This window comes from Squalius cephalus (assembly GCF_949319135.1).
Source record: "Squalius cephalus genome assembly, chromosome: 7".
Classification (NCBI taxonomy): domain Eukaryota; kingdom Metazoa; phylum Chordata; class Actinopteri; order Cypriniformes; family Leuciscidae; genus Squalius; species Squalius cephalus.
Genome location: NC_137128.1, coordinates 31365820 through 31380645, shown reverse-complemented (window position 1 = coordinate 31380645; position 14826 = coordinate 31365820). Strand labels below are relative to the sequence as shown.

Below are 14826 nucleotides of genomic sequence, written 5' to 3'. Positions count from 1 at the left end.
GATAAATATCTCAATAGATCAACAAATAGATAATGAAGGAGACAGAAGGGGGGGGGGGGATACAATCTGGACGAGGGCCAGGTATGTGTCGGTCTGCGCCTGAGGAGCAGTGGTTTCATTGATTAGACAGGTACCCTTCTTGTTTTCAAGCTTGACTACATCATCTTGCTGATAACTGCCCTCAAGTGCTTTCTCTGAGACATCCCTCTGTCAGCAGATCAACCCAAGCTTCACCCTCACTTCTGCACTGAGTGTGCCATGAAACACACCGGTATATGGGTCTGTGAACAATGAAAGTTTTACAGATATCTTTGCATTAAAGGGCTTGAGGAGGAATATGTAAAGTTCAGAACGGGACAGATTATGCAGAGTCTTGTGGTTTGAGGCATTACATAACACCCAGAATCATCAAGTTCAGTAGATATGAAAAGTTATTTTTGTCCAATCAAATATTTTTTTGCATCTATTTGATTTTATTCATAATTTTTTTTAATTTTTTTTCAAATTCTGTTACTGTAACTGTGAAAACAATAAGTTCAAATGTAATGGTTTAATAAATAGATCGGACGATAAATATATAAACCTGATTATTGTGTATTTAAAACACATTTAGTTTATTTTTATAATTACATAAATCTCATTCTTTCTTGTTTCATATGCATCACTGACAATCACATTAAAGGGATAGTTCACCCAAAAATTTTAATTCTTTCATCATTTACTCACCCTCAAGTTGTTCCAAATCTGCATGAGTGTCTTTCTTCTGCTGAACACAAAAGAAGGTATTTTAAAGAATGTCGTAACAGTTGACGGTAGCCATTGACATCCATAGTAGGAAAAGAAATACTATGGAAGTCAATGGGTGCCGTCAACTGTCTGGTTACGACATTCTTTAAAATAAATTCTTTTGTACAACAACTTGAGGGCGAGTAAATGATGACAGAATTTTCCTTTTTGGGTGAACTAACCCTTTAAGTTAATTAGTTTATGTTAAAATGGCTAACTCAAATGAATGAAAATACAAAGTGTATTGTGTGAGTGTGTAAATATTCCTAGAAATTAGGCCCAACAGGCCTAAAACAAGGACAGGAAAAAAAAAAAAAAAAAAAAAAAAAAAAATGAAAATGATTGCAAGCAAAAGTTGTTGTTGCACTGTATTATAGTACAACTAATCCTGACAGATGTCTTCATCTTAAATTCCTTTAATTTAAACCCAACAACAAATAAAGAAATAATAACAGTTCCCATTCATTTTATTATTTACTAGATTTATGATGAAATGTATCACATGCAAATAAAATGCCAAAGTTATCACTGGCAGTGAGATTGTGCCAGTCATGTGCTGACTGTTGTGCTTCTTTGGCATCATGACCAATCTGCATTCTTAATACCTTATAAAAGTTTTAAAAGAATGCTTGACAAGCCTCATTATGTAATACTGTTATGCAATTAGCAGAATCCACACTTAGTATTTTTTTTCCTCACTCACCTTGGCGATATATTAGGTTTTACAGTTTCGAGGTATTATCTTGTCTAAATTATTTATAATTATTATTTTAAAACACTTCAAGTTCCAAGAAACTAGACTAGAGCGACCAAAACAGTACAGCACTGCACTAGCAACGTTAACGTCATGGGTTTGAGTATTCCTAAGGAATGCATGAACTTCCAAAAAAAATGTAGAATCCAATGTAAGCTTGAATAATAAGATCTGCCAATGTATACAGCATCTGTTTGCGGCCTATGTCTATTGTGTTCCATTAATGCTTAACTGTTTTGGGGTCAGAATGCACTATGGCCAAAAAGCTGAATTACAAGGAGAGAGTGAAAGAGACAGAGAAGTGTGCATTTCCTCAGAGGATCCCCAAAAAGAAAGAAGATTTAGTATTTTTCCTCTGACAAGTATCTACATGTTGAAAGTGCCAATCCTGGTTCCCTCATATCTGATCCTTAGTTGTTCCACATACATGCTCCTTTTTGACAGCTCCCTCGCTTCACAAAACAAACCCACACTAGGTGTCTACCGCACTCTAACTTTAGCTTAAGAGCTCTTATTGTTTCATACAAGGCCATAGGGCACAAAGATGTGGAGAACATGGTCCCGTTGAAGATGTCCCGTTTAAGGCATGATCATGGGTCTTTACTGAAACATATTTACAGACATAGTGGCTTCAGATTACCTGGCTGGGTTCACCAGTTTATTCTTGTCTCTGAAGAGCAAGAGGCTTTGTGGGCATTATAGAAAGAGGAAAGACTAATCTAGATGGAAGGTTGAAAGGCCTCCAGCCACACTCAATCAATGACAGAACTCCCATGTCAAAGATATATATAACCCTAACCTGAAGATATTAATGTATTAATTAAAAGAAATTCATACTTTTATTCAGCAAGGAATGCATTAAATTGATCAAAAGTCTATTTCAAACAAATGCTATTCATTTTAAAGAATCCTAAAAAAAAATCTAAGTTTCCACAAAAATATTACTGTTTAATAATCAGCAATCATATTAGAATGATTTCATGTGACACTGAAGATTGTAATGGCTGCTGAAAATCTAAAAAATAATAAAATAGTAACCAGTTATTTTTAAATTGCAATAATGTTTCCCAATATATTACTGTCTTTTTGACCCAAAAATTTGACCAAAAATCTTACTGACCCTAAACATGAAAATATGCTAAAGTAAATATATATAAAAAAATCTTCTTCTCACTTATCTTTTAATTAACTTAGAATTTATAAAATAAAGCTTTCATATACCTGAAACTTCAGAAGTCTTCAAATATAGCATTTACATTAGTTTAATGGTACTTTTTTGGAGCTTGACAGCCAGGATTCAGCAAATTGGGCATTCTGCTAAACTACTTATTTTGCTTTCTACAGAACTAGAACAAACCAGGTTTCAAGCTGAGTAGATGGTGTCAAAACTATCCCTCTTTGAACAGAAATCTGGACACACAAAATAGATAATCTGTGTATTCAACCTCTCTCATGGACGGAAATGACTCATTGATGATTTCAATAGGAGAAGTGTATAAATTGACATAATGGTACACCGAAGCAATCGACAGATGCCGTGATAAGTCGAGCGATCAGAGAAAGTAAAAGAACAATGATATGGATGTGGTTTTATCTCTTCTTGTTCTCAATGGAAGTGGCAGATGAGCAAAACCTGTCCTGCAAGAGGAGAGCCTCAAGAGAGCCGTTTGATGTTCTCTCAATAAGCCAGTTCTCCCTTTTGTCCCGATCTCTTTCTTCTCTTTCTCTGTCACTCCTCTCTCTTGTTCATACACATTTCCCAATCCCCCCCCCCTCCCTTACTCCACACACGCACTTCATTATAAACACACACACATATGTTTATTAGTTCTTGAACATTTATCCCAGAGAACAAGCATTGCATTTCCAGGCTGGGACATGCAAAAACACACTGCACATGAACTACATCCTCCCTGTCAGTCCTGTTTACCTGTCGCCATGTCTCACCCCATCATGCAGGAGCGCTGGAGTTGACATGCAGGAAGTAAACAGAATGCCTGAGCTCCAGAATATAATAATCCATCTCACACCTGCTCCAAACCACTGCGAATGAGGCTGCAGGCAATTGAAATACGTTTTTTTTTTTTAAAGGTGGATGGATGGCAGACATTTTGTCCAGCCTGTTCATCTCTGATGAAATTATACATCCATGTGCCATAATCACAGTGGAAACATGAATAGCTGTTTGAAACCTCGTCTTTGTGCCCGCCAACAAAAGCCATTGTCCGCCACAAAGCCTGCTCTCCTGACAGAAAGATCTGGAAAAAGCAAAAAGGCAGCCATATCAAATATGCTGTTAACTCTGCGCATGTCAAGCCGAGGTCACTGGAGCCAACGTTACCTGTGTAAATCACCACACAATGGCTCGCAATCCCAGTATTCAACAGGTGACATAAAGGACCTTTGGGAAGTATAGTTTCCACTGGTCCTATTCTGCAACAAAAGGTTTCTTAAACATCACTGCCTGAGGACAAATCATACGACACTCCGAAACAGGAAATCTCTAAATCGCCCATTGTCCGACACCACATCAAAATCCTCCGTGCACACAGGCGGGCTGGGGGAGGGCCAAGCTGCTGTCTTCTTTGACAGAGGATATAGAAGGACTTTAAAGAGCACGTCTATGAAGAAATATCCTCGCACTTCAACGAATGACAGCCGGTGCATTTTGAATTGCCATCATCCTTTTGTGCCACCAGTGTTTTGCTATGGTGCAAACATAGCCATGAGGGTTTTCAGCAGTATATTCTATTATAGTATTTATTTTTATTTTTCACTTATCGTTTTCATTTTAGTTTTAGTCATTTTGTTATGTGCTTTAGTAATTTTTTATTCATTCGTTTTATATATATATAGCTACTATTTAGATTTCATTTATTTGATTTCAGTTTTAGTTCTAGTGATTTTAATACTTAAACCTGAAACTTTTTTTCAGTTCTAATTTCATTAAAGCTCTTAAATGTTAGTATTTCTTTAAATATTTATATTTTATTTTACTTTAGCTTTTTGTTAATAGTTTTAGTTACCAATAACGTGGTATTCAGAATGATGCACTTTTTTTTCACAGTCATTACAAATCTACTGTAAGCTAAAATGATACATGATAAAAGCAGCTGGTTTAACAAGGATGTTAAATATACCTTCTGAGAGTGTGAGAATGTGACTTAGTCAAATGTATTTCCCCTGAGGCTTCACACTACAGACATGTAAACATTTTAAAACTGCCATTCATAGACAGACAAGGAATGAAAAAAGGGAATTTGCATTTGGCTTTGGTTTTAAAGAAGATTGGAAAAATATTTCAAGGCAACATGTTTTAACATCATTTTTTAACAACACTGGGTAGAAAAAATACGACTGATGAACGATTGAGTTCATGAAATGTGACTAATTTGCTTTACTGTACTGGAAAGAGAGAGAGAGAAAACCTCTTTGCCATGGGAAAACGAAGAACATGTCTGTGGTCTAACATCCTGGTAGATGAAGTCACACTAGCATTTTCATATTCAGAACGGTTTCAATATTTACACTGGAGAGTTAATAGGAAGAGCGATAAGGTTTATTTGCATTCTTGGGATGTTTACATTCACAGTAAAGTGACATGTTACACGGGCCACAAAAAAGGGAAAGACATAAAGTCAACTGTGACATGAATGAGACAGGGACTGCACTAACCTGTCATGGTGTTTGTTTTCTCTCCCCTAGATGTACTTTAAAACCTATAGTGAGACAAATCCTTACTCGTCCTCCTCTTTTGTAGAGCTGATAACTGTCTGCAATTGGAAAGTTTAGGAAAAAAACTTTTAAAGCAAAGTTTAGCATCGTGAATGGCACAGACACATTTCTTAAATCCTAAAATGTGTGGTTAATTAAGGGAAAATATAAAGGAGGCAGTCAGTTACAGAATACGGTGGATTTGGCGGATTTAAAACCAGTCTTTCAAAACCCTGTTTGCACAGGTGAGTCACGGCGGCCTCGGGCCATCATACTCTACCTGTTCTATCTGCAAAACAACCACAAAACAACAAAAAAAAGATCTCCTCTTAGGCTGGACAAGATCATTCAAAATAAGTAGGCTGTGGAAGGGGTAACAGGCCTCAAAAATGGCCAAGATAAAATACAAAACTTGCTATTCAAAAAAATGATAAAATATCTTGCTATTTCACACTAAAAATGTTTATCTGCTGCCCTCTAGTGGATTCGGATATGTACTGCTAACAACAAAAGTACAGGGCAAACCAAAGTATAGCCATGGAATGATTATTCGCTACATTTTAAATCAGAGGACAGGCGAACTCTGAAAGTGGACAGGTCAGATATTAATGTTCAGCATCATGGCAGACATGTATCACAAGTAACAATGGTCTGCCCAGCAGGAGTGATGGACGAGGCAGAGTCAACAATCTCCTGCTCTCTCACTATATTGACTGTAAAGATCAGGGCGCTGCTTGTCAGAGATAACACACTGCACAAGACAACATGCCTCTGTCCTTATCTTATAACTGGGTCTGGCCCAGGCCAAACAGTTGCCCATGCCTGCTCTCTCTCTGTCTGTCTGTCTCTCTCTCTCTGTCTGTCTGTCTGTCTGTCTGTCTGTCTGTCTTTTTCAACGGCTACCAATGCACGAAGATTAGAAGTGGGTGAATGGTATGCTAGTTAGTGCTAGGCAAAAAAGAAAAGAAAGAACGAAAAAAATCGCTAAAAACCAAGTAATGAATACTTATTGGACATGTTTATAATAATTTAAAAAAAAATCTAAATCATGCATTCAATTTATTTTTAACCACACAGAACTATTCAAAATTAAAAGGAAGGTTCACCCAAAAATGAACATTCAGTCTTTTTTAACTCACTCTCATGTTGTTCCAAACCTGTTTGACTTTCTTTTTACCAAGAAGGGGAAAATTTTCAGTAAATAAGGCCTTAAAATTTGAGTCTGTTCATTGTACAAATGAATAGCATATATGAACACTTGGCATATATGGTGCCAAACTACAAACATACACTACCATTCAAACGTTTTTTGTCAGTAAGGGTCCGTTTTTTAAGTTTTTTTTTTTTTTTTTTAAGATATCACTTACGCTTCCCAAAGCTGCATTCAATTTAAAATAAAGTATAAACAGTAGTATTGTAAAATATTATATGTATATATAGCCAAAGGCTGAATTTTCAGTAACCGTTACTCCCACATCGTCATACAATTTCTAAGGATTATTTTTTTGATGAATAAAAGTTAAAAAGTACAGCATTTATTTGAAACAGAAATCATTTATAACATTTTAATTACTTTTGATCAATTTAATGCATCCTTGCTGAAGAAGAGTATTCATTTCTTTTGAGCTGTAATGTAGTATGGCACTTTTAGGGCTGTTTTAAGAGCTTCAGAGTGCCTGGTCTATGCTTTCATTTCATTGAGAAGGGCAGCAGGAAGATCCTTCAGGACTCCCACAACTTTAATTAATACATTTCCATGAGGTTTCCATGCTCTTTTCAGTCATCAATAATTTTTGGATAAGGATTTTTAAAAAAACCCTTTAAATTCATTCAGACCGATTTGTGAACCGTTTGACTGAATCATTGAAAAGAAGCAACTCAGAAGAACATCACAGACAAATACAACATCACTAGGCAAGCAGGTTTTAGACAAGCAATATTTAGAAAATATTTAAATATCTATGAAATATTTTAGACCAGAGCATAAAAACTTTTTCCAGGCAGTTTATGTGTTACACATAAAAAAAGAAGTTCAAACAGGTTAGGAACAACAAAATTTGCTTTTGTGGATGAATCATTCCTTTCCTTTATGATCTCAAACTCCTTAAGCATGTTTACAGTGTCCTAATGTCACCAAGAACATCTCACAATATTGGTGTAATGTTACTAACAGTAGTTTCCTCACGCCAAATCCAACAACGCATTGTCTGTGTTTGTTTGAGAACAAGTGTAACGTTTGCTAAGTGTTGTAAAAATCCCCTAATTAGAGGCTCTTCCCATTAAACACGCTGAAGTCCAGACACAGAATTATGACATAGTTTAACGCACAGTTAGTGGTATTATTATGCTATTAGCGGAGCAAATCCTCACTAAGGCAAGGTAATTGTGCGACGAGCTGTGACTACAGTAGAAGCACTGTTCTTGAAAGACTGAGAAAACCAAACAAAGCCATTATTACAGACCATAAGCCTTTTAAACGGCCTCAGAAAACAAATGCTTTAACATCTTTCTGAATGTATACAAACGACACAAACACCTTCACAAGCATTTGTACAATACTGAGCCACTGAAAACAGATTAAAGTGAAGCAATATTGATGTTCTGGCATGCTGAATTGTGTGATCATGCACATAGGAACAGTAGGACTGATCTTGTAGTGGCACTACCGGCTCTTGTGAGGCCACGCTCAGAACTGTCGTTCACCTGCCTCTCAGATAGACAGATACTGTAAGGGACACAGAAATAGCAGACCCTCGCACCCCCCCCCCCCCCCCCCCCAGCCCCCCGATGTGCAGACAAAGGGCCAGTGTTTGCCCCCTGGGCAGACGGAAGATGAAAGGTAAGGTGATGAGCGGGGCAGATGAAACGGCGGGAGTCAAAGGCTTCTCTTGTGCGAGCGCTGCGTGTGGAGTGGGTGGCGGAGGGGCTGCTGGGGGTCTAAAGTTTCAACTGCTCGTGCCCATGTGGGAGGTTAGATATAGTCGGCGTGCGATATTTGCAATATCACTCCAAAAAAACATGTTTAATGAGCTTAGAAAATTGACATGAAATCAAACTCTCCCTTTCCGCTGACGTCACTTAGGCCGCGTGGGTTATTTGATACTGGTAACCAATAGTCAAACAACTATTTTAATCATCATTTTAGCAAACTTGCATTTGGTCTGGCTACACTGTGGAATGTTACGTCCCCTTTTCACAGTCCAATAGAGCAATAGATTAATGACGTTAATTTGTTGGTCAACCTGGAAGATTAACTCACCGCTCACATTTTCAATCTTTTAGATCCCACAGACCCCCAAAACAGTGGATGGGACCCCATTGACTTCCATAGTATGGGAAAAATTACTATGGAAGTCAATGTGGTCCCATCCAATGTTTGGTTACTCATATTCTTCAAAACATCTTCTTTTGTGTTCAGCAGAAGACAGAAATTCATACAGGTTTGGAACAACTTGAGGGTGAGTAAATGATAACAGAATTTTCATTTTTGGGTGAACTACTATCCCTTTAAAATGGCTGACTTCCTGATCAGTGCCCTGACTACTCAACTAAAGAGCTGATTCTCATTGTTCTCAATCACATCCATTGTTAACAAGTTGCTTATAACTTGCTATATCTTACTGAGTCTACTCACCAGGCTACTGTTACCTTTGGCTTGCTCAGTTGGGGATATTTAATTGAATTAATCAATCAACAATACTATTGATCAGCATTACCAAACGTGGACGTTTTCCACTAGAAGCAAACATTGATGTATTATTTTAATTTAATACTGTGAAGCTGCTTTGATACAATCTGTATTGTGAAAAGCGCTATATAAATAAACTTGATTTGACTTGACTTACTGTTATAAGCATGAGCCCCGTCTGATTGGTCGTGGTGGCGGTGTTGCAACTATTTATAGAGATATTCTTAATGTTAAAACAGGACACAGGTTTAATTCATTTGAAGTGCTTGTGCTAAATTTGACACTCTCAAATATAAGAAAAGAAAATCCCTACTATCTCTCGCTTTGGCTACCGTGAATAGACCTCCAGGGCCCTATGCTGATTTCCTAAAAGAGTTTGCAGATTTTCTCTCAGGCCTATTGGTCAACATTGATAAAACGTTGATTGTTGGAGATTTTAACATTCATGTAGATAATACAAATGATGCATAAGGGGTTGCATTTACAGATTTACTGAACTGGGGTCAAACAAAAAATGTCACAAGACACACTCATACACTAGATTTAATTATATCGCATGAAACCAATCCTACTGATATAAATATTCTATGGCAAAGTGACGATGTCACCTACATTTGCCATATCGTGCCGCGTTATCGACCAGGTAGAATGAATATCCCAACCACTATAGATATATTCACAAATCACCTGCCTAATCTGTCTCAGCTTCTCAGTGTACCCAAACAAACAAATGAACTTGAGGAAATGACTAGCGGTATAAGCACTATTTTGTATAGTACAATCATGCACACATCAGATTAAAGAAGTTTAGAGAGAAAAGTACTGCACCATGGTACAACAGTATTACTCACGCTATCAAGAGAGAAACTAGAGCAATCTAGAGCGCAAATGGAACCAAACTCATTTAGAGGTACAAATTCAAAATATCATTGTGCATCAAAATGTGTTTTCTAAACCTTTTGATCATTTTTAATGCACATTTTGTAAAATCACTAACTCATAGAACAAAAAATCTGTGTGTTATGCATAAACGACAAAGTCTTTTTAGGGGATACAGTGTAGCTGTCACTATTGTTCAGTACTGGCAGGCAGTATGATAGCCTTTTTGCCTGTGTTTTAGGTTGGTGTTAGTAAGTGTTATAGAAGACAGAGAGGAAAAGCTGTACCTTTTCCAGAAAGTGATGATAGTGAGGGCAGTGCATCAGAAATGAAGTCCATGGTAAGAAAGAAAGAAGGTGAAGATCAAGGATAATAGAAGTAGTTAGAGTGATAATTCATAGATTGTTGTGGAAGTCAGGCATTTTGGAACACTATCATATGACAGTTTGGAAAATATGATCCATAATGTGTCAGGAAAGTGCATATTGACTGCCTATTGGCCTCACTACACTGACAAGCAAATGCTCCAAAATTGGTGATCTGAATTTTGGATCATCTGAATTTGTGTCAAGTTTCTGACATTTTCACATGTGACTTCCAAATCAAATATAGTAGCACAATATCAAATTGAATGTTAATAAAGGTTTTTTAAAGTTGTTTTTTTCCCACTAAGACATTTTCACTACTTTTCAGACAGTGAAAATGCATTTTAATGTCTGTGAAGTTTCAGACATTGTGCTAAAAAATTATTTCAGTCAGTTAAAGTCAGTTATAAATGACGAAACCCTAAAAAAAAATATAGCTCAGATGTAAAAATCAAATTTTGGAAAATGATTTTAGCCTTAAATATAGCCTATTTAAAATCTAAAGTCATTAATGTATTTTTTCAAGCTGTGTTTTCATAATTAGTCCCATGTCATAGTTTGCGCTCATCTTTGGTAGCACCTTTGATTGCATTTCGAGTAAAAGGGCTCTATATTTAGAGACCTGAACCGGAAGCGATGCAACCAGTTTGTAAAACTCTACAAAAATACTGCCACATAACTTACCTCTACTTATAAAAATAAAGATAGATTGAAAATGTGTATAATAATTAATTATTATAATAATTAGTTATAGCCTAGTAATCTATATAACATAATATATTAAGCCTTACACACATTCACAAGCTTTTACTGTAAGAAATCAATGCAAAACAAGCAACTCAGGTTGTTTTATGTGACATGTTGATATGTTAAAACACTTTAAAGACGTTCTCTTTCATTTTTTTATTATTTTTTTAAAAAAAAGTAAATTGTTTAATTTATGCGCAGCACGTACACGCGGACAGCCTGATTGGTTGATAGGCCATAACACTAGTAGTTTTAGAGATGAATGTGCCAACTATGGCTCAATAGGCCTACTCTTAACTACTAGACTAGTCATGTCGACATGTTTCTCACACAGAGATGACGAGACCTTATTCACAGCTGCGCCATTTTTGATTTTGAACAGGAATGAAAGCGAGGTGAGGGATAGACATAAATCTCTTCAGTGGGTTCCACTGTTAAATGTGTTTTTTTTGGATTGTTCTGCAGACGAAACGCTGCAAAAATAAATATCCGAGAAAATAAATAAATAAAGAAAACACCACACAATATGAACTGTGGAAAATTTTAAGTGATTTTGATCTTTATAAGTGACCACTGATCAAAACGGTAAGTCTATCCCTCACACCCTCGCTTCGATACCTGTCATGGGCGCTGCTCTAAAAAACACAAGAGAAATCAGCTACAGATGCAGATCATTTTCGCTATCACACGTCTACCGTATCGAAATGCCTTTGGATACAAAATAAATGGCTAATGTGACGCGAGACCAAAACGATTCAGCATATTACTAAAAAGATGGAGTTTACCTTTTCCTAAGGAGAAGCTTCTCTTCAGCAGTGGTTTGCGCCCTCACGTGGTCGCTACGTCATACTACAAGACACCTGCAAGCAGCTTGGGGGTTTGAAAAGGTCTCATATAGTCCTACTGTATTGTATTGAAAAAATATTGGGAATAAATCTTTCACTTAAAATAAAATAGGCAAACCATCGCTTTACATATAACATAAGAATAGCATGTGTGTGTTTTTGAAAATGGCTTGTGTGTGTGTGAAAAATCCTTTTCACATTTTACCTTGTCAGGCCTTCAAAGTCTCCTGTCTTGTGATCCTTTTGAGGTCAGCAGGTCAGAACTTGTTTTTTTTTGCAGCAGCAGCAGCCAAACACAACAGACAAAGCTGATAAACACTCCGTCAGGCAACAGGAGACATCGCTCTTAGTATGGATGCATCTTGTCACAGGGGTTGTAATACGTTGTACTTGTGATTGATATATGTAATCTTGGGGAAGTAGCGGATATGAATGCTACAGCAGATTTTCTTTGGTAATAAATAGGTCTTGGGAGAGATTACTGAGCCTGGGGAACAACACTCCCACGCTGCCCCATTAAGAGTCTACAGCAGCACGGTCTTAATATCTCATCTTTCACACGAGCAGGTTTATGGTAATACTGTCAATGATAACATACACACACCCACACACACACAGTCACATGCATGCACATACAGCACCTACACAAACACACAAACCATTTCTCCTCACCTCATTATTAAACAAGCATCCCTGCTAAATCCTCATAATGTTACCAGGCAATCTTGTGAGCATTGGTGAATATAAGAACAATTTAGCATGGCTTTAGCCACAATGTTAGCTAGAGAACAAAGCTATTAAACATTGACAAAAACACAATCATCTAATTCTTCCCGGCTGCTTGTGAAAGACAAAAGAAAGGGGGATTATTTTGCCACTAAATGTCCAACTGTTAAAATCCTTTCATTAGTTTATGTGAGCATCTAGAGTAGAGTTTAATGGATGCTGTTCACTGTCAAATGAGCAGATAAGACTTTGGAATAGGGAGATGCATGGTTGTAACAGATTCTTTGCTTTATGTCTAACTTTTTTGTGCTATTTATCTCAAATATTCTCAAAAATTATTGTCTACAACTTGTCCCTAAAGCTAACTGTGTGAATTAATCTCAAGTACAAAGAGTGCTGATGACCCCCCTTTCATTTTAAGCATTTTAATTCGAAATGGGGGTTTTCACAAAAAAAAACAGGAAAAAAAAATAAAAGTTGGAAAAATATTGATTAAATACATAAAATATGAACTAACAAGCAGTCACTAAATGGGCAAAGTCATGTTACAACCCTCTCAGACATGTTTCTAGTATTTATTTATTTTTTATATTTACACTGCTGTTTAAAAGTTTTAAATTGTAATAATATTCTGAAATTCTATTACAATTTTAAAAAACTGTTTATTTTAAAATGTAATTTATTCCTGTGATGGCAAAGCTGAATTTTCAGCAGCCATTTCTCCATCAGAAATCATTTAAATATGCTGATTTGATGCTCAAGAAACATTTATTATTATCATCAATGTTGAAAACAGTTGTGCTGCTTAACATTTTTGTGAGAAAGACTTTTTATAGCTCCACCCCTGCTTGGCAAGATTAACTTTGTGACCAAAAGCCGTTGTCTGTAAGGGAATTAAATCTGTCTCTATCCATTCATGGTCAAATTGGACTAATGCACAACCAGTACATTTTCATGCTGATATTTATTGGCTTCCTGAAAATTTGACAATGCATTCCATTTATATGCACTCTGGAGATGCTATTTTTCCGGATGCTCAAACATTTCAACATTCCTCAATTTCCTCCTGCAGTACATAACAAAATGCCCAAAACGTTTTTTTCCTGTCAAGCATCTTGAGTGGATCGATCTTATAAAGAGGCTGAAGAGAGGAGAGGAGAGGCTCCTAATTGAATGAGTTGTACAAGCACTTCAACCAGGTAGTGGACACACTGAAGGGGAGGAGACACGCTAAAATTCCCACATGAAGGTGTAAATTACCATTGGTACAGACAGCCAATGCAATCGAGGAATTACCCAATGCGACAGAGAAGGCCTGTCCTATTGATTGGTCTGCGGAGATGTTTGTAAACTGCCTATAATGGCCCCCACACTTTATACTCCCCATCAGGGATGGCTTTGACCTCCAAAAGCAATTTCTATAGATCTGCTTCCACTCATCTGGCTTCTTCCTGGTTCCAGCGCCACTCAGGCCACAGGGTGGGCAGTAACCCGAGCCCTGCTCGCAGGCCGTCTAATGCACTCTATGGATCGCACTGCTGTCTGGAACACACAGCCTTGACAGTAAGTAAAGACTTGGGTTAGATGGTAGAGAGGTGAGATGATCTAACCACAGTTACGTTCTTCAACCACTACAGAGGAGACACATTACCACCTACAGCACAGACCCCATTCTGACCTCGGGTAACCGTTAAATCCCTGTCCCTGCGAGGTATCACCAATACCGTTGATACGACATTGATATCAGCCAAATATCAGATGCCTCATTATGAACGGGTTCATGGATTTCTATCAGGGGTTCAAACTGGAAAGGGGGTGCCAGGAGAAACACAGAAAATATCAGAGGAAAATATTGTCAATTAACAATATACAACACCGTTCAAAGGTTTGGGGTCGGTAAGATTTTGTACCTTCTTGTAATAAAATGTTTATAAAAGAAATCACTTATGCTCACCAAACCTGCATTTATTTGCTCAAAAATACAATACAAACTAATATTTTGAAGTATTATTACAATTGAAATGAACTGTTTTCTTTTTAAATATATTTTCAAATGTAATGTATTCCTGTGATGGCAAAGCAGAATTTCATTGTTTTCAGTCTTCAGTGTCACATGATCCTCTGGAAATTATTCTAATATGATGATTTAGTGCCCAAGAAACATTTCTTATTATGCCGTGCTCAAAAAGCATTTATTTGGAATATAAATCTTTGTAACATTATACTTTACTATGTAACATTATTCTATATTATCTTTACTGTCACATGAACAATTTAATGCATTCTTGCTGAATAAAAGTATTAATTTCTTTTTTTTTTAAA

General features: G+C 36.8%; 1 long non-coding RNA gene across 2 annotated transcripts; it reads right to left on the bottom strand.

Annotated features, from left to right (window-relative positions):
- Window positions 1-3637: 3637 nt before the first annotated feature.
- Window positions 3638-11785, bottom strand: LOC307161494. Of its 2 annotated transcripts, none has more exons than XR_013821742.1 (3): window positions 11719-11785; window positions 3882-3973; window positions 3638-3798 (listed from the first exon to the last, which is right to left on the bottom strand). It is a non-coding gene; the product is annotated as an uncharacterized lncRNA (long non-coding RNA). The 2 variants fall into 2 exon arrangements; XR_013821743.1 differs by lacking the exon at window positions 11719-11785 and adding an exon at window positions 5216-5299.
- Between the last annotated feature and the right edge of the window lie 3041 nt (window positions 11786-14826).